At 40.6% G+C, this 23,481-nt stretch overlaps 1 pseudogene; it reads left to right on the top strand.

Moving 5' to 3' along the window:
• The first annotated feature begins 19,042 nt into the window (after positions 1-19,042).
• LOC149155871 (GDSL esterase/lipase At5g22810 pseudogene) lies at positions 19,043-20,282 on the top strand (annotated as a pseudogene).
• The last annotated feature ends 3,199 nt before the right edge of the window (positions 20,283-23,481 follow it).

Raw genomic sequence — 23,481 nt, 5'->3', positions numbered from 1 at the left:
ATTCTGATTAGTGTCCTCTCTCTGATAGTTCTTGATTCCACCTGGAGATTGATGATCTCTTACTCATCCCTCGGCGAATTCAGAGAGGCAAGTGTCACAGGAGAAGTTTCTAGAAGATTCCATGATCATCCACCTCACAAACTGTCTCTGCCATTTGTCCACTCTTGCCCATCACACCCCATAGAAGGGATTTTCAGTATGCATCACACCTCTCGTGTGCATTAGGTGGGATGCATCGCACTTTGACCATGGAGCAGGTGAGATGGTCCAGTTCTGAGAAGTTTTTCATGGAGAACTTTTGGGAGATGATGTAATCAGCTGACCGTGTTCTTTTAGGGTATGGAACAACACTTTTAGGGACTTAGGAGCCCTTGGTTTATGGACATGTTTGATTGGGGTTGCAGTGCCCAAAAATTTCTATAACACTTTGGTTGCGGCTAAGGTCTACACGGTGAGACCTTCCGCTACCTTGCTCGTTCCTGCAGTTGGATCTGATGGAACCAGCCACTCCCTTGGCCATTTACCAACAATATCTTGGACATCTGCCTCGCCAACAAGGTAAGGAAAATTATACCATACCTTCTTTTGATCCTGTCGTACGTGAATGGATACATTGTGGAAATCCTCTTTGAATTCTACATAGGGCTCAAGGTGCTCGTATAAGGTAGGTGACAGACTCAGCCTTTGGCTGATCACCGTGCACACGTCCATCTCCACGAGCACCCAAAACATCTTGGTATTTGTGACCCGTGCTTCTTTGGTTTCCCAGAGTGAATCGAACTTCACGGCCTCTGAGAGGTCTGGGTCTTGAGCAAGAAACTTATTATCCTTCGGCATCCTCCATGCTACCAAGACTATTAATAATAATAACCATGCATAATGAAATTCCTTGCCGTCATCCTGGTCCTCGCGATAATTTTCCAAAAATTCCTTGCACAGGTACTGATCCTAGTTTTAATAGACCCCTTTGGCACATTGCGCAGCTAAGGATATTACTGGTGTCGGAACCTCATCCGTGCAACATTTCCGCATGATCTTGCAGGCCAAAATATTCGCAACGAACTACACTTCTTTTTCCAAAATGGAGAGAATGGAATATCTATGCGACTTCTTAACCAGCCTGAACTTGCTCTTCATCTCATCTATGAGTTTCTTATTTTTTGTTTTTCCTCCAAATTCTTCTAATGGATAAACACCTTCATAAGCCAGCAAGGTAATCCAATGGATCAGCATGTCAGCAATAGAGATGGGCTCTCCCAACTGAAGACACCCATTGTGCACCAGGGTGAGAAATTGTCTAACACACACACTGTTAATGTTTGTTCATCTAAAGTGCAACACCCATAGCATGTTCAGAAGGCCCACTTTCTTAACTCCCGTGACCCACTTCATAGGATCCAATTGCGTAACCCTGATTTCCTCATAGTAGAGTTTTGCCAAATATTTATTTGGTGCAAGCTGAGGGAACTTCTCATGATCTGCCAAGTCCCAATCCTCCAACTTGAGCAATGGAATGCAGCCCAAGGGCATGCCCTCAAACATCACCTTCTTTGGCAACAGTGCTATAGAAACCATGAATTTGGCGATGTCCGGGTCTCTAGGAACCTTGGCTTTGCCCTCTCACGATGGGATGTACTTCAAGAGATGAGCATATGCTCACTCTCTTCGACATCCATCTCCTTGATGCCTCTGTAAATTTATTCTTCATTGAAGTCAAGGGGCTCATGCGACTGCTTCACTTTGTCCATTTTCCGCTTTTGGAAAATCCCTGTGGGGGTTGTTCAGGGTGATTTCGTGTAATATTCCTAATTAGCTATGGCTAATTAGAATATTCGATTATGTTCGATTTTTGCCTTCTATAGTTATTTGTAAATAAAAAGTGAGGAAGGGGAACATAACTCGCTTTAGAATAAAAAGTCACTTCCTAGGTAGCACAACGTTGTGACTTAAGGGGGAACCAAGGGGGCCAAAGGGGGACGCAGAAATGGGGCCCACGCAGACACATGGAGGGACTGCGCAGGAGGGAAGGAACACATGGAAAGAAGGGGATCACGTAGGAGAAAGTGAGCCTAGGGATTGTGAGAGACAAAATCTATAAAACCAAGAGGAACCCCCTCATTTGGGATCATTCTAGTTATGAGCATTTGTGATAGTCATTCGACTTAGAGCATGCTGGCTGTTTAGCTAGTCTGCAACATTGTTTAGTGCATTGAGTGTCTCCGTTCGGAAATCTCACCCTTAACCCCGGGGGACTTCGAGTGCCTACTCGGGCAAGGTATTTCCATTGGCATTCCAGCAGTAGTTTCATCAGCATTTCAGTAGCCGTTTGATCAGCGTCTTTGAGGAACTGCGTAGAACCCCAAGGCGGTGATTTTCGAGGGTCGGCCATTTCAGAAAAGATTTCTGGGTTTTTCTGGGTTTCTTGAGTAGAGACCGAATCCAACGTTTCAGATTTTTCCGAGGGGAGCAGCCCCAAATCATCATTTTTTTCTAGCAGCAGCAGTATCCACGCAGAGAGGCTATTCTTGTCATTTTGAGAGTATTTCTTCACTTGCCTTGTGCAAGTCGAGATGCCATCTATCTAATCACCTCTTGTACTCATTTATTACTCAGTATAATAAAATGGCTTAGCATTTCTCGCTACATTTCTAGTGCATCTGCTTATGGTTTATTTGATATATATCGTATCATTGTTATTTGTATCTCTTTGAGAATTTTGGGCTATTATACCACTTGTGTGTTTTTATTATACTCTTAGACCGAGTTTGGAAAGGGCCAGGTAACCTCCGAATCTCGTCCTCTTTTTGAGGCGACATATCTAGTAAATGCCCTCCCAGTCCATCTCTGGTTGGAGTTTTCTTATGTTTGGGGTGTATTCCTGATAAGGGATATTACAGTGGTATCAGAGCATAGATCTCGCTTAGCTTGTGGAGCTAGCAATCTATGACACCGGGGGAAAAACCCTATATCTGTTACAGAAGTCAGAGATACAGAGACACTGGTCGTAGGTTGGAGAACACTTACGGAGAGGGAGACTATGCTCCTGTGGTGGACGCAGAACAGGAGAAGCCTGTGATAGATGGAGAACAGAGAGAGCTAGTAGTGGATGCAGAACAGATAGCCAACAAGGATGGGAAGAGATTTGTGGATATTCTCCTCAAATCAGTGCAAGATCTGTCGAGACAGATTGAGGTGATGGGGCAGAGATTCATGGCAGTTGAGGCCAGACAACGTGAGAGCCCACGATTTTTTCAGATTAGTGAGGGATCAGGTGCATCCCATCACTTGCCAAAGCAGTGTGATACTGTGCAGCAGGTGGCCTCACATGCCCCTACATGCTCTACCATGCCCACTTTCTTAGGAGCAAACACGGGGGTCGTAGTCCAGCAGGAGGCAGAGCCCGGACATATGGGCGATTGTTTTGCAGAGTACCAGGCCTATGGGCAGGAGTTTAGGGAAGCCCTCTCATTCAGAGATTTTTTTCAGCTCCAGCGAGATAGCAAACCTTGCGACCATCACAGAGGGTACCAGCATTACCATGATGGTGACACCCACTATGCAGTGAGTAGATTCCACTTGCCTACGTTTGATGGCTCATCAAACAGTTCAGCAAAGTCTTGGGTGGAGAAGCTGGACATTTATTTCCAGCTTAACCAGATGTCAAAGGCAGAGGCCATCAAGGTGGCAACATTGCATTTGGATGGCGAGGCCCAAGATTGGTGGTTTCATGGGATGGTTACACTGGGGCACTCCACAGTGATTCCATATGCCGAGTTTACCAGGAGATTGATGGAGCGATTTGATCAGAGGGATCCAGAGCAACATTTCATTGAGCTAACGAGGCTCAAATAGACAGGGAGCCCAGAGACCTACATTGCAGATTTCTTGAGGGTCTCCATGATGGTGCCAGACCTATCCATGGCACAGAGGGTCTATATGTATGTTGAGGGGTTAGCAGAGCCACTTTGGGGTTTAGTCAGATCCACTAAACCAGCCACACTCCAGGACGCTATCAATAGGACCCGGACACCTTACCCCCAGAGACAGACTTTCCAGTCTAAGGGGAAGGATGTGAGGATTCCACCTCCAAAGGGGAATCCAAGATGAGTACAACTTGACAATGATGCCAGGAGGGAGCTGAAGAAGAAGCAGTTGTGCTTCACATGTCAGGAGCTGTGGGCACCAGGACACAGATGTGCTGCTGACAAAGCACATTTTATTGAGGTCTTCTCCGAGAGCAGTGGAGAGAAGAGGGTGACGAGGATGATGCTGAGGCAAGAGATAGACATGCCTTACAGGGACCTTTGCCACCTCCACCGCCAGCAGTAGGTGGTGCATATTTTGCACCTACCGGAGGGGCCCTTGCAGCATCTCAAGGAGTTCACAAGTATCTGATGCTACGCGTACGAGGAACAGTATGTGGACTTTTGAAGGAGAACAAGATTTTCCGACATGAATATTCTCTACAACATCTGTTTTGGTCGAGATATTTATGGCGATAGTCTCTTCAATATTGGACAAGTTTCGCTCGGAATCCACCGTGTCCACAGTATTTGATAGTAAATCAAAAACTGAGGGATGATTAAGGTCACTAGGAGTATCTTCTTTGTAATACAGAAGATGCGAACGATGGTGGTAATCTTCCCATGGTGCCCCGTCAATCATCATTGACTAAACAATCCCTTCGTCTGTATAATGTACTTGCGACCAAGGATCTGAAGGGGTACCATATTCTTAAGACCTATCTATCCAAACGCTTGATGAGCGTTGATTTGGGTTTGCCTCCCATGCCGAAAACATTGATTGCTACAAGATTTCTATTTGGACTTGGAGGCAATACCTGCAGATGATCCATGTTAATATCATTTTCAGAGATCTTTTGAATAGAAGATATCATATTGCAGGTTCCCACCATTGCTACTTCCGCCAGATTGATTGGAGGTGGTAGGGCAAAAGTCCCCATTAATATAGGGTCTTTTAGTAGGCCGACTCTGATATTTTGAAGTGAATGAGGGCTTCCATGGATCATCGGAATGCTTCCCGTAACTTGTGAACTATTAGGGAGAAATGTTTGTTGGTTGACGATTGTAATTCCTCCTTGAAAGGGAAATGCAATCTTCTTAAAATAGGTCGAAACAACGGCTGCCATAGCATATATCCAGGGCCTTCCCACTAGGATGTTGTAATCGAGGTTTCCATCAATTACTTCAACATCTATTTCTACTGTTTTTCCCCCCAGTTCGACTTGCAAGTTACATAAAATCCCGTATGGGGTGTATGTTCGTCCATCAAATGCTTTTAATGTCGTCGAAGATCGTGACAAGGGTGGAGATCCTAAAGTTTTTCAGCAACTCATCGACATAATACATGTAGATGCCCCCTCATCAATAATTGTTCGATGAACAGTTTTGTTGAGGGCTTTCACTTGAATGAGGAAAGCTAGTTGAGCTGGTAACTGAGGGTCATATCATTTGTGATTAAAGGACACAAGATTGGAATCCATTGGGTCAATCCCACTTATTGCTGATAATAAAGCCTGCTTTTGGGAGGGGAAATTTTGCAGTATCTCAAGTGTCAACATAGCGGATGGCGATTGGGCTAGATCCTGGCATGAGGATTAAATGTCGATTTGTGTACTACTCCCTTTGGCGGCTTTATCGTTAGTTTAGGAATGATGGGTGGCACAACTTCGGTCGAAGTTGTTGTCGAACTACTAGGTTGATCATTAGCCTTGTTGTTCGACAGCTGTGGATTCCCGTAGTCTTTATTCCTTGTCAATATCAAAGCATCATTTTTCTGCTTCGAAACCGACAACATTAGCACTTGGGACGGGGAAGCATTGTCACTAGCAACCAGATTTGTTCCTCGATTTGGAAACGGATCAGTCAATACCGTCGAGGTTTTTGAATTCTTGAAGAATTGATCCAGGTGGATGTTGGCGGCCACCCACCTATCCCATTTGGACCCCCACAACAGTCTCTTTAAGCTTTTTTAGTTTCCTTAATTGTAGCAAAACTTACTATTTTTAGTAGTTTTTCTGGTCCTGAACTTCCAGAGCTGTTTTGAGGCCCTAAACAACGTTTTTTGGGAAATCTGGGGCGCTATTGTATGCGTCAAACGAAGATCATATGCCAAAGTTACGACCCCGGGAAGTTGGTATACCAATTTACCCAAACGGGGCCCACAGTTTGGCGTTTCATCTTCTAGGGTTAGGTTTTGGAATGTTAAGGGTTTTCCATTGTTTCTCAACAATAAATAGGCCTTCGAACCTCATTGTAACACAGTTTAGAGGCATGTAGCCACCACATCTCTTCTCAGAGATAACCTACCATCGCCCTAACTGGTTTATTTCCATTTCTGGTTGTAAGCATATTTCAGTATTTTACAGTAATGAAATGAAAACAATGTAAACTTTGAAACGGGAACTGATACTGTTACCCGTTTTGTAGAGGTGGCAAAAAAATGACCCGATTTTCAAAAGTGGTGATGCAGAATACACATGTTTTTTTTAGAACATGGTTTTTGGAACTTTAATTTTTTTCATGTGCATTAAGTTTTAGAATGGTAGTGATTTTCATCCTGATTTTAAAAAGTGAGTATTCTGCATCACACCCTTTTTTTAAAAGACCTATTTTTTTACTTTAAATTTTCTAGTGTGTGAAATGTAAAAAATTATTTTCTAAATTTGATAGTTTTTGAAGTCGTCATTGTATTCATATTTTCTTGTTCTCTATCTTAATTTTTTTTTTTTTTAGTGGGGTTTTTATTGTTTTGTGTTTTTAAATTAGAAAGTCGATAGTTTGAATTTTAGATAATCTACATGTTTAGACATCCTTAATTAATTTTTCAATCCACATGAAATAATTGTTTCTAAAAAACAACATTTTTTAACAATGGACATAAAAAATAACCATTTTTAACATAAATATAACAAAAAAACTAAACGTTTTGATAATTTTTTGCTAGAATTAACATGTCAAAATCACAATTTTTATACAAAAATATTAACTAAAAATGGTGAGCTAATAGTTTTTTTATGAATTACATGTCAAAAAGATAATAATAACTACTTTTTTTTTCAAAAAATAATGATTAACTTAAAAATCAATGCAGAAATCACATATTACCAATATTGAACATATAACAACCCTAATTGAGTGTTTATTCTTCTCATAAAATGTCAAAGTAAAAACATTGCAAAGCTTGATTTACAAGCATAACTTAAATTTAATCAACAATGTCACGTAATCCAAATTCTTCGTCCTCTAGAGTTTCATCATTGTCCTCTTCCACAATATTTTCTGTTTCATTTTGCTCATTTTCCTTTTCTAATGGGTCTTTGATGTCTGCAAATCTCCCAATATATGTCTTTCCAAACATTCCATGTAATGGTGGTTGGGGTTCCTTTGCCTTTTTTGCCACACATGATTCACTAAAGTCCCCTTTCTTCAACCCAATTTCTTGCATTGCATCTCGAAGAAATTGAAGAGCATTAATTCTTTGCTGAATGAAATTGCATTGTAATGGATCTTTCTCAATTACCGTTAGATCTAGCGAGGAGATTCGACGATTAAGGATATGTATGTAGGTCAAGCGATGTCTTCCTCCGCCGTTAGATCTAGCGAGGAAATTCGACGATTAAGGATATGTATGTAGGTCAAGGTGAGTGTTATCCTTTGAGTTTGTTGTGCTTCATGGTGGGAATCGGTGGATTTCGGGTGGACTACATGCTCGAGGGTTATCCCCCCGTTCAGACCCAAAATCCTTTTAGAATGGTCTGTATTTCCTCATTGGGTTCGATTCTAATTTTAACGTGGTTGCAGGTTCTCGCCCCGATATGAGCCTCATCCGTCAGATCTTTGAGGGGTGATCGAAAGGGTGTTGAATTATGTTTGTTTTTCGAGGGTTTTGTTGTTCTGTTTGTGGGTCTATGGCTTTAAGCAGTTTGATATTTCTTTAGCCCAAAGTTCCTTGGGGACTGTTGTATTTTATGTATTTTTCTTTCCGATTTAATGAAATAGAAGTTACAACTCTTAGTTTAGCAAAACAAAAAGAAAATTTGCTCAGGGGGAGTTCCAGTACAGGTACCAGTTCCCATTGGTTGGGTAGAGCATCTTTCTATTCACTGTGGTTTTGCGGTAGGCCAAGTCATTTATTCATATAAGCGAATGAATGTTAAACATGTATTTTTGTTTTTTGATTTTTGTCTTTATTTTTTATGCTTGTGGTTATTCCAATGTATTAATGTTTTGTAATTTGAAAATTATGAAATCAAAAGAGGAATGTAATATTTCTTTGGGTTAGGTTAGTTATCGAGGTTAATAAACAAACTATAAGTCATTGAACCAAAGGGGAACAATCATAAACGCTAATTAATAGGCTTGAATGAATGTGTAGATTGTTTTTAATACTAAGTGAATTTATTGTTCTAGATATTTCTATCTAACACACATAAACATAATATGTTGAATGAAGGCTTTCAAGCTATTTTTGAAAAGTATCAACTGTAACTAATATAATGTAATGAGAAAAATATTAGAGTCGAAGAAAGTAATACATGAGAGCTAAGAAAAATTGAAAGAAAAACTAATTTAAAATTAGTAATATTAATAATATATGTCAAGCATACTATTATAGGATTTATCATTCACATGTGTTTCCTTCCAAGGTGTTTAATACTTAAAATGGTGAAACAAAATTTAGATGTGAGAACATAAGGGTTTTTCTTTATTTTTCTAATGAAAAATGAACAACCACCAAAGAAGATGTACAAGCAACATGCATAACATAATAGGTAACCTTTTACTATCCCTAGCAAAACATAATTAATTTTTTTTGCATCTAGTTGCCTGGGGATACCATAGTTCTCCACACAATGTACCCAGATATGATTTATAAAGCACTTGTACAATCGACAATTTGTATAGAAAACCATAAAAGGAATATACTACATAATTAAATCTCCACAGGTACATAATTAAATCTCCACAGGTCATAATTAAATTAGGACAGAATAAAGATCTACGGGCTTTAAATAGGATGCTCCTCTTCTCAGCTTTTCAACATCGATTTGCTTCACAGGTCGATTCCTCGCTCTAATTCAACCATGCCAGAAATGCGGATACACCTCTCTACTCGGCTTTATTGCGCAGCCACACCACAACGCTTAATTTCAACTATAAACTCAGCTCTGATACCACGAAAGAATCATGACAAATAGAATATATTTCACACAATGGTATAGATGGTGATTAAATTAATTTAAATAGATTACATATATTTATTTCAACTCTTAATTTAACAAACTTTGACCTCTTTTGATAGCTATCGAATGTTGACGTGATTAAAGCACGGCAAGATACTTTGTTCCACAATAAGCTACATGATTAACTACAGTTTATAAATACACTATATTAGATTTAAACAATTCACAAGATACATTTGCTGATACATTATTGCAACCTCCATAATATTGATACATTGTTAGAATGCAGAAATATAGTTTCAATTCGCAATTTAACATCAACCTTTAAGCTTCATGCAAAAGCTTAAAATCCTCTCGAATTACAAATAATCATTAAGACTAAGACCATTAAACATTGTATATTCGTGATAACAATGTATTGGTTAATGTCCACGCCTAAATCTGACTATCATTACCACCATCCATCTCACACCACCAATGTTCAATTTCTGGTTTCGATTCGTAGTTTAACATCAACGTTTAGGTTCTATCTAAAATCTCAAAGCCTTCTCGGATAACAAACCTTATCTCCTAGCATTCTGTTTACATAATGGGGAATGCGAGGTGCGTTTGTATTGCTAATCACACTCTAATCTTGAATGGTAATGTAAGTCGCATTGCAGAGGGGATAGCTCTTTAGCTACTGATCCGCAGGCGAAGTGGTCTTATTCATTAAATTAAAATAATGCTTACAATAGGTATTCATTAAATTAAAATAATGCTTACAATAGGTATACGACAGGCGGAGCGTCGATTCCCGGAATCGACGCTCCGCCCCTCGGGCGGGGCCGGGCGGCCGCGCCACCCCGGGCCGCCCCGCCCCGCCCCGCCCTGCCCTGCCCCGCCCGAGGGGTGGAGCGTCGATTCCGGGAATCGACGCTCCGCCTGTCGTATACCTATTGTAAGCATTATTTTAATTAGCACGCAAATGTAAATCTCAATTTAATGTACAAACGTGGCAGTGCCTGTCCTATTCCTGAACTCTAGCCATATAATTCCTCAGTCGCCCTACATCTGAGACCTTCACCGGTTGCAACACCAACTTTGATGTGAAGTATGGAAGGTATATCATTTTTTTCCAAAACACAATAATAATGAATTGGAGAAACGGTTAAGTTTGTACAGTTTTTACCTCTCTTCGTCAACCTCAGGCTTCCATTCATATCATATTCTTCAGCGTCAGGTCATTTCATTAAATATTTGTACATCACAGACTTTATAACAACGTAATTGTTAATGTCAAAATCCTATCTATATAGGCCCCTCAATGTAATAATATTTGCCGGTGTCATTACCGACAGCATGCCGCAAAAGTCAAGTAAAACGTCAATCTTCCACGGTGGTCGATTGAATTTCAATTATGTTACGACCATTAAATCTCATACGACACGTTATAAATTGTTTGAATGAATATTTTGCGAAAAAGATAGTACATTTTGACATATGTAAGAGTGGACTATACTTTTGTGCTACAGGTGGTTGTGAGAAACCCAAAGGTGACGTGTAAACATATCTCCACGTTGAAACTCAGAGCCCTCTCGCACCTCAGTGATTTCGTTTTCCCTCTCAATCATATCTATATTAATTTTCCTCCGCTTATTGTTGGAAATAATACTGAGAGGGGGGGTGAATCAGTATTATCAAGCAATTTACCAAATCTTCCTTATTTGATCTTTTGAATTATTCTTGCATATCAGTACCATAAAATAATGAGCATGAATAAAGAAAATAGACAGTCACACCAAAGAACAAAAGATGTAAGGTGGAAACCCAATGCGGGAGAAAACCACCTGCTGCAATATGTCTCTATCTTCTTTCAAGAAATTCCTTTTACAATGATTTTTTACTGGTGCAGTCCTTTACCAGTACGCAGGCTGCAACCTGCAGAGAGCTACAACTCTCTCTCGTTTTCCAGTCTCTCCTGGAAGGGAGCTACAACCCCCTACTTCTTTTCATGAAGAAACAAATGATCAACAAGTATACAACAGATACAGTCCACTATAGATATCAGATCAGTAATTACAGAAACAACCCAGAACACCTTATGAACAGAAATATACAGTCAACAGATCATCTTAAGACAGCGACGCATATTTTCTTTCTGTGGCCTGCGACTGGACGCAGTATACCTTCTTCTGTTCTGCGTGCAGACGCACTGTTCTTCTAAGCTTTTCTGCGACAGACGCACCCAGCAGCACTATCGCGCCGCGTCTTTCGCTTCAGAGACGCACCCAATAACACAGTCGCGCCGCGTCCCTTGCCTCAGAGACGCACCCAATAACACAGTCGCGCCGCGTCCCTTGCCTCAGAGACGCACCTGAGCTTTTACTGCACTGCGTCCCGGCGCACTTGCTCTTCACTGAACCTGCGTCCCTTCAGATATAAGAAATATGAGGACTTCAGAACCAACCCAAACACTCAGATACACAGATCTGATCATGCGCCATAGAGATCATAGTCCATTAGAAGATTCGCCCTTATAGATCTAGACTAGATCTCACCAAGAGATGTTCAACCAAGATGATGATAAATCCAAATGAACTCCTTTGCTTTATATAGGCAAGCTTCTCCCCAAAACATGGAACAATACCACGAGCCGACACCATAGAAACACAAAACCGTCGGCTAGATACCACACAAGAAACCCCCACGTGCTTTTCTCTGCCTTGAAATGTGTGCACTGGGCGGACGCACCTCCTGAACGGCTGGCCAGCATCCCTGGACGCGGGTTCTGTATGGTATACCTGCGGGGACGCACTTGCTGAACATATTACCTGCGTCCTTCTTGATTTATCACCTGAATGGGTTTGCCATCAAGGACAACACCTGAATCATAATGCCAACAATCTCCCCCTTTGGACTTGATGGCAACCACATAATCTTCAGCTTCATTCTCCCCCTTTGACATCAAGGGCAAAGGGTATGCTCCCCCTATGCTCATGCATCTCCAGATCTGTAACCAGAAATCCATCATGAAGGAGATAGAGACATATTGCAGCTATTTCCAAGATCTCCTTCTCCATAATGCCAACAATGCATTATGTGCTCCCCCTGAGCCTATACCACCAATAGGAAGATGATCAACAGTAAGATGATGCATCAACAACCCCCAGCTTTTACCTGAGGTATTCAAAAGTGTCCCTGGGCAACGGTTTGGTGAAAATATCAGCAACTTGTTCCTTAGAAGGAACATACTCCAACTTGACCTTCTGTTCAAGTACTTGTTCCCGGAGAAAATGGTACTTGATTGGTATGTGCTTGGTTTTTGAATGCATAACCGGATTCTTTGAGATGCTGATTGCACTTGTGTTGTCACATAAGATAGGAATAGGAGGTGTACAAGTGATTTGATAATCCTGCAAAGTCTGCATCATCCAAAGAAGTTGGGTGCAACAAGATGCAGCAGCAACATATTCCGCTTCAGCTGTAGACAAGGCAATTGAACTCTGTTTCTTGCTGAACCAAGATACCAGTCTGGAGCCCATAAAGAATGCACCGCCACTTGTGCTTTTCCTGTCATCCACGCTACCGGCCCAATCTGCATCTGTGTAAGCATGAAGAGTGAGATCTGTATCTCTAGGATACCATAAGCCATAATTTTGAGTCCCTTGAAGATATTTGAAAATTCTCTTCACTGCTTGAAGATGAGTCTCCTTTGGATTTGCCTGAAATCTTCCAACTATTCCAACTGCATGCATGATGTCTGGTCGGGTACCTGTCAAATATAGTAAACTTCCAATCATAGATCTGTAGGTTGGTTGATGTACTGCTGCAGATTCATCATTTGCACTGAGACTACATCCTGTGACCATGGGTGTACATACTGGTTTTGCATCTTCCATGCCATATTTCTTCAAAATCTGCTTGAGATACTTGGTTTGAGATAAAAAGATTCCTCCTTCCTTCTGTTGGATTTGCAAACCAAGGAAATATGTCAGTTCTCCTAGCAAGGACATTTCAAATTCTTTCTGCATGACTGAGGCAAAGCTTTGACTCATAGCTTCTTCATTGCTGCCAAAAATAATGTCATCTACATACACAACAAGTATTAGCAATTTGTCATTTTCAACTTTTATATACAGATTGCTATCTGCTGAACCTTTTAAGAAACCTTGTTGATGAATATATTTGTCCAACCGGTAGTACCAAGCCCTTGGAGCTTGTTTGAGACCATAGAGAGCCTTTTTCAATCGGCATACAAGATTTGGATCATTTCCAAGAATGAACCCATCTGGCTGTTCAATGTACACTTCTTCTTCCAAGTCTCCATTCAAAAAGGCTGATTTCACATCCATTTGAAATACTTTGAAGTTCTGAAAACTTGAGAGAGCAAGGAACATTCGGATAGCCTCAAGTCTTGCAACAGGAGCAAAAGTTTCTTCAAAGTCTATTCCTTCTTGCTGCGCATACCCTTTACAAACGAGTCTGGCTTTGTTTCTAATTACTTCTCCATTTTCATTCAATTTATTTTTGAAGACCCATTTTGTCCCAATAACATTCTTATCTTTTGGTCTAGGAACCAGCTCCCAAGTGTTGTTCTTTTCAATTTGCTCAAGTTCTTCATCCATTGCTTTCACCCAACATTCATCTTTGCATGCTTCTTTCACATTTTGTGGTTCGGTAGAGGAAAGTAATGCCAAATAGCTTGAAGCTTCTGCAACTGTTCTTCTAGTTTGTATACCTGCTTCTTTTTGTCCCATGATCTGAGATTCTGGATGGTTCTTCTGAACATATCTGGATGGAGTCTTCTCTTCTATTCTTGTCCGTTCTTCTGCTTCTTCGTGAGGTTCTTCTTGAGATTCTTCTTGAGGTTCTTCTTCTTCATCATTCTGTCTTTGAGGGTAGCTCTCATCTTCTTCGATGTCTTCACGATGTATTTTCCTAGGAATATATCCCTTTTCATCAACCACTACATCAATGCTGTCAACAATTCTGCCAAGTCTTTTATTGTAGCATTTGTATGCTTTGCTATGTGGAGAATAGCCAAGAAGAATGCCTTCATCTGCTCTAGGATCAAGTTTGCCAAGCTGCTCCTCAGTATTCTTGATATAGCATTTGCTCCCAAAGATTTTGAAGTGCTTTACCGAAGGAGTTTTACCACTCCAGAGCTCATGAGGGGTTTGAGTGCTGTTCACCCGAACATTTGTCTTGTTGAGAATAATAACCGCAGTATGTGCAGCCTCACCCCAGAAGGTTGCGGGGGTTCCTGATTCATCAAGCATAGCACGAGCGATTTGTTGGATTGTTCTGTTCATTCTTTCAACAACTCCATTTTGCTGAGGCGTTCTAGCTGTAGAGAATTCTCTCCTTATCCCATGTTCATCACAGAAATCGAAAAATTCATTTGAAGTAAATTCCCCACCTCTGTCAGATCTGAGGCACTTGATTTTGTGACCTGATTCATTTTCAGCCAAGGCTTTGAAGGTTTTGAATTTTTCGAATGCTTCATCTTTGTGCTTCATAAGTCCTAACCAAACAAACCTGGAGAAATCGTCAATAAATAATATCAAGTATTCCTCTCCTCTAGGTGTTCTTTTTCTGAATGGTCCACATACATCTGTATGTACTAACTCAAGAGGCATGCTAGCTGATCCTTCTTTCTCTGGAAAGTTAGTCCTGGTTTGTTTTCCAAACTGACATGATCTGCATATGGTGTTGTCAGGAATTTTGATATCTGGAAGATCGCGAACTGCCTGATATTTGCATGCTTTCCTTATTTGTGAGAAGCTTAGATGCCCCAACCTTCGATGCCATAACCAGTGCTCTTCATCCTTGCTTAGATAGCATTGTTGTTGTCCTTCTTCAAATATGTATAGATTATTTGGAGTTCTTTTCCCTTTGAGAACTGTTTTACCTGTATCAAGATCACGAACAAGACATCCATTTGATCTGAATATAACCTCGGTTCTTTGATCACACATCTGGCTGACACTTAGCAGATTATGCTTCAATCCATCAACAAAAAAAACATTTCCAGCCTTAACATCTTCTTTTAAAGGAGCAATACCTTTTCCTTTTATAGTTGCAGGAGTATCATTTCCAAAAGAGACTTTCTTTCCCTTTTCTAAATTAGAATAAGACTCAAGTTTTTCTTTATCACCTGTCATATGCTTCGAACATCCACTGTCAATGTACCATAGATTTTCTTGTCCTTCTGCATAAAATGCTATCCCACATCTTTCTGTTTTAGGTTCCTTTATTCTCCATGTTTTGGTGCCTGAGGCTTGTTCCTTTTTCTGCTCTTGTACCTTTCTTTCCGGAAACCTGCTTCTGCATTCAAAGTCTTTATGTCCAAAATTATTGCAAATAGAACATTCAACTTCATTTTCAAGAGCTAAAAAGTTGTTATAGGTCCTTTTTGTAATCCCTGTCATACTTTTTTGTTTTTGAGCTTCCCTAGTCATGATTGTTTTATATGCAACACATTGAGCTGCTTTGTGACCAAAGTTATGGCAAGAAAAGCATTGTCCATTGAAGAAGCTTCTGCGATTATTGGATCTACCAGCCAACTGATTGTAATTTCTATTATCATCTATTCTTGAACCAAATTGAGAAGATTTTACCTGTGGCTGGTTGTGGCTTTTGTTCACCCTTAAGCTGGATTGCCCCTGATAGTTTCTGTTTGACATTTGTCCCTGCTTTACCTGATGATCTTCCTTGTGTTCTTGCTCATTTCTTCTTGCTGCATCAAGATAACTTTTTGAAGTGGATGCTTGAGAAGTTTCTCCATTATAGCCCAAACCTGTCTTATTTAGTGGAGACCGCTGCACACTGATAATCTCATCCAAAGTTTCAGATCCTTTGACAAACTTGAGATTAATAGTTTTTGTTTTCTCAATTTCTTTTCTAAGACCAACAATTTCACCTTCTAATTTTTCAAGATGTTTTTCCTTTTCATCAATTTGGAATTGTAGAGTATCAATAATCATGTTCTTTTCTTCTATGCATCTCTTGAGTCTAGTAATTTCATCATAAAGGTTATCCACATCTACAGCATCCTCATAATCATCATCTTCAAATGCCATTAACAACCTATATTTATTACCTTGTTCATCTTCATCACTGTTTGATAAGCCATCACTATCTTCATGGGTGTAGTAGCTTTTCTTATTTGCGCTTTGTTTCTTGTTCCATCTAACTGGTTCCTTTCCTTTATCCTTATAAGAGCATTTTGCAGCATAATGACCTACTCTTCCACAAGCAAAGCATTTGAAGGGTAGCTTACCTCTGAACCTTCCAGAACCCCTTTGAAGATTTCTGACAAAATTTGATTCTTCTTCCTCTTCTTCTGGATCATGGCTTGCTTCATAGTAATCTTCTTTGCCTGATGCTTTAAAAGCAGCCTCCCTTCTGTCTGATGGTCCTCCCTTTCTCATTTCATAAGCAGTTAGAATTCCATGTAGCTGAGACATAGTGAGAACTTTGAGATTTTCCTTTTCTTCTATTGCAGATACTTTAGATTCAAACTTGGGGGATAAAGATCTTAGAATCTTTTGAACTACTATAGTCTCTTTTATTTCTTCACCCAAATTTTTCATACAATTAACAATCTCATCTACCCGAAGAAAATAATTAGCCACACTTTCATCATTATACATCTTGAGAGTCTCATATTGAATCCTGAGAGTTTGAAGTTTAGCTTCCTTTACCTGTTCATCTCCTTCATAGCTAGTGATCATTTTGTCCCATATCTCTTTTGCTGATTTGAAGTGCATGACCTTCATGAATTCTGTTTGGGATATACTTCCTAATAGAGTACTGACTGCTTTTGCATTTGTTTCATATGTCTTTTTCTCAGCTGGATCTGTAGGAGTAGCTGAAGGAAAAGCATAGCCTGTTTCTACAATGTTCCAAACTTCAGTACCAAGAGATTGAAGATATGCAGTAACTCTTACCTTCCAATAATTGAAGTTTGTCCCATCAAAAACTGGTGGCCTGATTGATGCTTCTTTCTCGTAGTTGCTCATGATGAACGATCTACCTTCAAGCGATCAAGCTTTTCTGAAGGACCTCCTCTGATACCAATTGTTGGAAATAATACTGAGAGGGGGGGTGAATCAGTATTATCAAGCAATTTACCAAATCTTCCTTATTTGATCTTTTGAATTATTCTTGCATATCAGTACCATAAAATAATGAGCATGAATAAAGAAAATAGACAGTCACACCAAAGAACACAAGATGTAAGGTGGAAACCCAATGCGGGAGAAAACCACCTGCTGCAATATGTCTCTATCTTCTTTCAAGAAATTCCTTTTACAATGATTTTGTACTGGTGCAGTCCTTTACCAGTACGCAGGCTGCAACCTGCAGAGAGCTACAACTCTCTCTCGTTTTCCAGTCTCTCCTGGAAGGGAGCTACAACCCCCTACTTCTTTTCATGAAGAAACAAATGATCAACAAGTATACAACAGATACAGTCCACTACAGATATCAGATCAGTAATTACAGAAACAACCCAGAACACCTTATGAACAGAAATATACAGTCAATAGATCATCTTAAGACAGGGACGCATATTTTCTTTCTGTGGCCTGCGACTGGACGCAGTATACCTTCTTCTGTTCTGCGTGCAGACGCACTGTTCTTCTAAGCTTTTCTGCAACCGACGCACCCAGCAGCACTATCGCGCCGCGTCTTTCGCTTCAGAGACGCACCCAATAACACAGTCGCGCCGCGTCCCTTGCCTCAGAGACGCACCCAATAACACAGTCGCGCCGCGTCCCTTGCCTCAGAGACGCACCTGAGCTTTTACTGCACTGCGTCCCGGCGCACTTGCTCTTCACTGAACCTGCGTCCCTTCAGATATAAGAAATATGAGGACTTCAGAACCAACCCAAACACTCAGATCCACAGATCTGATCATGCGCCATAGAGATCATAGTCCATTAGAAGATTCGCCCTTATAGATCTAGACTAGATCTCACCAAGAGATGTTCAACCAAGATGATGATAAATCCAAATGAACTCCTTTGCTTTATATAGGCAAGCTTCTCCCCAAAACATGGAACAATACCACGAGCCGACACCATAGAAACACAAAACCGTCGGCTAGATACCACACAAGAAACCCCCACGTGCTTTTCTCTGCCTTGAAATGTGTGCACTGGGCGGACGCACCTCCTGAACGGCTGGCCAGCGTCCCTGGACGCGGGTTCTGTATGGTATACCTGCGGGGACGCACTTGCTGAACATATTACCTGCGTCCTTCTTGATTTATCACCTGAATGGGTTTGCCATCAAGGACAACACCTGAATCATAATGCCAACACTTATGCCATTGCTGAGAACAGTGAGAAGCTCCCGGTTGTTCATATGTTCATCTCTCATTTTCTTTAGTATTCAACCTTTCGTTTCCTCTCATTTCAACCAATGAGCGCATATATTTTTTCATAATAGGATCTTAAAATAATAATAGGAAATTAAAATAATGCTTACAATAGCTATACTACAGGCGGAGCGTCGATTCCCGGAAACGACGCTCCGCCCCTCGGGCGGAGCGGGGCGGCCCGGGGTGGCGCGGCCGCCCCGCCCCGCCCGAGGGGCGGAGCGTCGATTCCGGGAATCGACGCTCCCCCTGTCGTATACCTATTGTAAGTATTATTTTAATTTAATGAATACCTATTGTAAGCATTATTTTAATTTAATGAATAAGACCACTTCGCCTCCCCTCTGCAATGCGACTTACATTACCATTCAAGATTAGAGTGTAGTCCTTAACTTATTTTGAATTGACATTTTGTCCAATTGTGAAATGGATAAATTCTTTATCGCAATAAGAATGATTTACATGAACCTTTCGTCAATAGCTCTGCTGTTAGCTTTCTGAGTTAGACTTGGTGGTGATCAATGGGCAACTCAAGGAAGCCTGCGCAGACATTGTGCTTTGCAGCTCTGATAGCAGTGGTTTTGCAGAGCTCATGTGTGGATGCACAGCCACTTGTGCCTGCTCTGTTTATTTTTGGAGATTCCACTGTCGATGTGGGGAATAACAACTATCTGTTCACGCTTGTCAAGTCCAACTTTCCTCCTTATGGCATGGACTTCGACACCCACAATCCCACTGGCCGGTTCTCCGATGGAAGACTTGCCACTGATTATGTTGCTGAAACACTTGGGTTTACGTCTTTCCCACCAGCATATCTGAGCTCTCAGGCTTCTGGTCGAAATCTACTAACTGGGGTGAACTTCGCTTCTGGTGCATCTGGCATTTATGACAATACAGCACAACGCTACAATGCTATATCGATGACGCAACAGCTACAGTATTTTCGACAGTACCAATCGAAAGTGGAGAGATCTGTGGGCAGAGCCAATGCTTCTTCCATTGTGTCGAAAGCTCTTTACGTCGTCAGTGCTGGCGCCAGCGATTTCGTACAGAATTACTACATAAGTCCTGACCTTATGAGGCAGTTCACTGTTCCACAGTTCGTGGAGTTCCTCATGCAAAAGTTCTCAGTGTTTACAAAGAGGCTGTATCAGTTGGGGGCTCGCAGAGTCGGTGTGACTTCGCTTCCTCCATTAGGGTGCCTTCCGGCTGCAATCACTCTATTTGGCCACGGTGAAAATGTCTGCGTCAACCGCTTGAACAGCGATTCTCAACACTATAACAACCGCCTCAAAGCGACAGTAAACAGCCTGGTGAAAACCCTACCAGGGATGAAAATGGTTGTATTTGACATTTATACATCGTTATATAACTTCGTTCAGCATCCTTCAGACAATGGGTTCGCAGAGGCGAGGAGAGCTTGTTGTGGGACTGGAGTTATTGAGACAGCTGTATTGTGCAACCCTAGGTCAATAGGGACGTGTGCCAACGCTACGCAATACGTGTTCTGGGACAGTTTCCATCCCACCCAGGCTGCCAATGAGTTGCTGGCTAGCGCGCTCATTCTTCAAGGAATCTCTCTCATTTCTTAAATCAGTCCTGGCCTCCAAACTGAGATTAGATGAATTTTAATTTCGATATAGCTGCTCTAGGTGTACGAGAACTTAAATTTACAAATATCCTGTCATAAGGCAAACAGTTTGCGTTCTTTTTTTTTGCCTTTAGAACTCCATGTTTTACTATAATGCTTTTAGAATGAAATGTGATTTATTGAGCTTTTATGAGAACCAGCTTAAAATAAGAATGATTTACATAGATTTATGATGAGGCTTTTTTATTTTATAATTAAAAATTTGTTTATAGTTTAAAAAGTATGAAAAACAATAATAATAAATTTGTTTTAGGGTGTTAATGGGTGATTTTAGTAATTTAGATATTTTAGGACTATGGCTACTACAAGTCTCAAATGTGTTGATCATTTTAGGACTATGGCTGCTGGTTAGATTGTCTTCCATCACGTTCAATTTTAAGTGGCTTCATTTGTATTTTTCCAGCACCATATATGTGAGGTGGCTAACTATTTGTCACAACTCTCACATGCTTATATTTACTCAGTGGAAGGACAATGGGTTTGCTGCTACTTATCTACTTAATGATGACCATGTGAGTGATATGAGATCAGGATTCACGTTTTTGGCCTATAATAGGTTGTCATTAGATTCTATCTTTGTCATGGTCGCTCAGTCCAGCCACATGCAGTAACACTCAACACGTAACACAGCAATGGGTATATATGTGAGGTGGCTAACTATTTGTCACAACTCTCACATGCTTATATATAATTAAAAAGAAATAATAATAATTTAAGTAATATAATTTTATATAATATAAAAAATGAGTATAAATTTATTTTGATTTCAAGTTTATTCACCGATAAGGTGGACGATTAAATTCTGTAACATATGTAGAAATAAAAATGATCTCTTTCTAAATGAATTAAAAACTAATTTGCTTCCTTTATCTAGTATAGACAACATAGAAGACCTCTATCATAATTTTACTACAACCCTCTCATATTCTATTAACAAGTTCTCAATTGAAGTTTCAAATAATAAAAGAAATAGCAAAACCAATCCATGGTATGACAAAGAGTGTAAAAGTGCGAGGAGAGCAATTAAGGAAGCTGTTGATGAATCTCTTAAAATGGACAAGATAAAAATATATAAAGCCCTAACTAAAAGGAAAAAGAGGCAGTACATTCGTCAAAGACAAGGGAATCTCTTACACCTCTCTAAGCTAGCTCCTAAGAAATTTTGGAGGCAAATTCTGACTAGGAAGACTAAAGAGGTGTCTCACCTCCATTCTTGGAATAAGAAGAAGGATTCAGGGGAAGTTGCTAGGGGGATGCATGAGAGAATTCAAATAGGAGGATTCTCATAGATATGATTGCGCTTAGTTAAGAAATAATCGTGCATATTCATTGAACCCTTATGCTTTGGAACAATACAAATATTAGGATTGGATAAGTTCTTTAGTGATGCATACGCCCTTTGGTTGGAAGTCCTTGCATGTATAGTGTATTTCAAGACCATATTACACTTCATGGACTCTTAAAGACTATTGTAATATATTGTATTTTATTATATGATACTGTGAAGGATGCCTCTTAGGTCAGCAATGGTCCAAGTAGCATGTTTTTGAAAAATTAATTGTATATATTAAATTTGTTATTTATTATGTGAATGTTTGAGCAACGATATCTATATTTGGTCGAGCTCTATTATTTTGTCTGTACTCCAATTATATATAGTTAGCATTATAGTTTTGATGAAAATTTTAAGGTGACGTTAGGTTGCCTTCGCATCCCCGACTACAGGTTTCGAGGGTGGAGGTCAGCTTGTATGTGCGATACAACGGACAGAGAGACAGTACGCGACAGAGAGACTCGGCAAAGTGAAAAGACGCAGACATTCTCCATTGACGGGCACCTTGGGTTTTACCAATTCCACGCATCAAATGACGATCCACATTACCAATTCCACGCAGCGGCACCCCCGGGCCGCCCCGCCCCGCCGGACCGGCGGCGGGTCGATTCCAGTATCAACACTTTCGTTCTGAAGCTATATTTTGCAGGAAAATTTCGTAGAAAATTTCGTAGTCACTGCCATTTTTAAAACAACCGCAAAATTGACACCTAAAAAAATAAATCATTATTCCAGTATCAACACTTTCGTTCTGAAGCTATATTTTGCAGGAAAATTTCGTAGAAAATTTCGTAGTCACTGCCATTTTTAAAACAGCCACAAAATTGACACCTAAAAAAAAAAAACATCGTTCCAGTATACACACTTTTCGTTTTGAGCACTGTTTTTGTGGTTTTTTTGGGGTTTTTGGGCCAGAGTTCCCATTTTGAGTTTATAGTTCCCGTTTCAAAGTTTACATTGTTTGAAGTATTATTTCCACTGCATATTTGTCTTTATGGTTATTTCTATGTTTTATTGCATTCCTGTTTAAATCTGGATCAGTGGTATCAGAGCGGTCTGCTTTTTCTCTGTTTTTCTTTGCATGTCCCCAACGAGGTCGGGATATAAGGAGTTAGGGCTTGAACTGGTCGAACCTTTGCAAGACCAGCCTCGCAAATCCCGACGGCCTCCCATGGCGGATGAGAAGAAAGACGAGGGGGCAGGAGATCCTATCAAAATCTTGCTTGAAGAAGCCCTCAAGTGACAACGGAACGTGATGTTGGACAACTTTTCCCAGATTCTTCAGCGGCTACCCAGAGGCGACGCATCAGCTTCCAGCAGCTACTCTAGAAATGCCACGCCATTTAAGGTACAAGTTAATTTTGAAATCCCCATATTCGAGGGTCAAATAGATGCAGATGTTGTAGATAAATGGTAAAATCTGCTAGAGGGTTATTTTTCTGTTCATGAATTTTCAAGTTGGGAAAAGATTGTTTTCGATCTTCTCAAAGCAGCTCCCCACGTCAAGGACTGGTGGGAAACCTACTGCGAGCAGGAGGATGAAAGTACAGGCTCACTATTTTTAGTCGCACCCACTTGGAATGACTTTCGGGATGCCATCAACGAGCAGTACTACCCTGTCAAAAGCTATGAGGACAAATACATCAAATGGACCACACTGCGGCAGGGACGAGACCAAGATGTGCCAGAGTTCACAAACATTTTCCATACCCTTCGCACACAGTTGGGCATCAAAAATTCTGAGTTGCATCTGGTACTCAAATATCGCGGCTGCCTACACAGATACATCCAAGAAGAGATGGAGTTCTTGAACATCTCCACACTCGGCACAGCATACCGATATGCTGTCAAAATCGAGCAAAAGTTCAAAAAGAAGAAGTGAGACTTTGGATCTGCAAATCTGAAGCCCAAAGGACAAAGCCAAG

Source organism: Pinus tabuliformis, chromosome 9, assembly GCF_031772625.1.
Source record: "Pinus tabuliformis cultivar Carrire ecotype Pingquan chromosome 9, CPIR1, whole genome shotgun sequence".
NCBI lineage: Eukaryota > Viridiplantae > Streptophyta > Pinopsida > Pinales > Pinaceae > Pinus > Pinus tabuliformis.
This window is presented reverse-complemented; position numbering and strand designations above follow the sequence as displayed.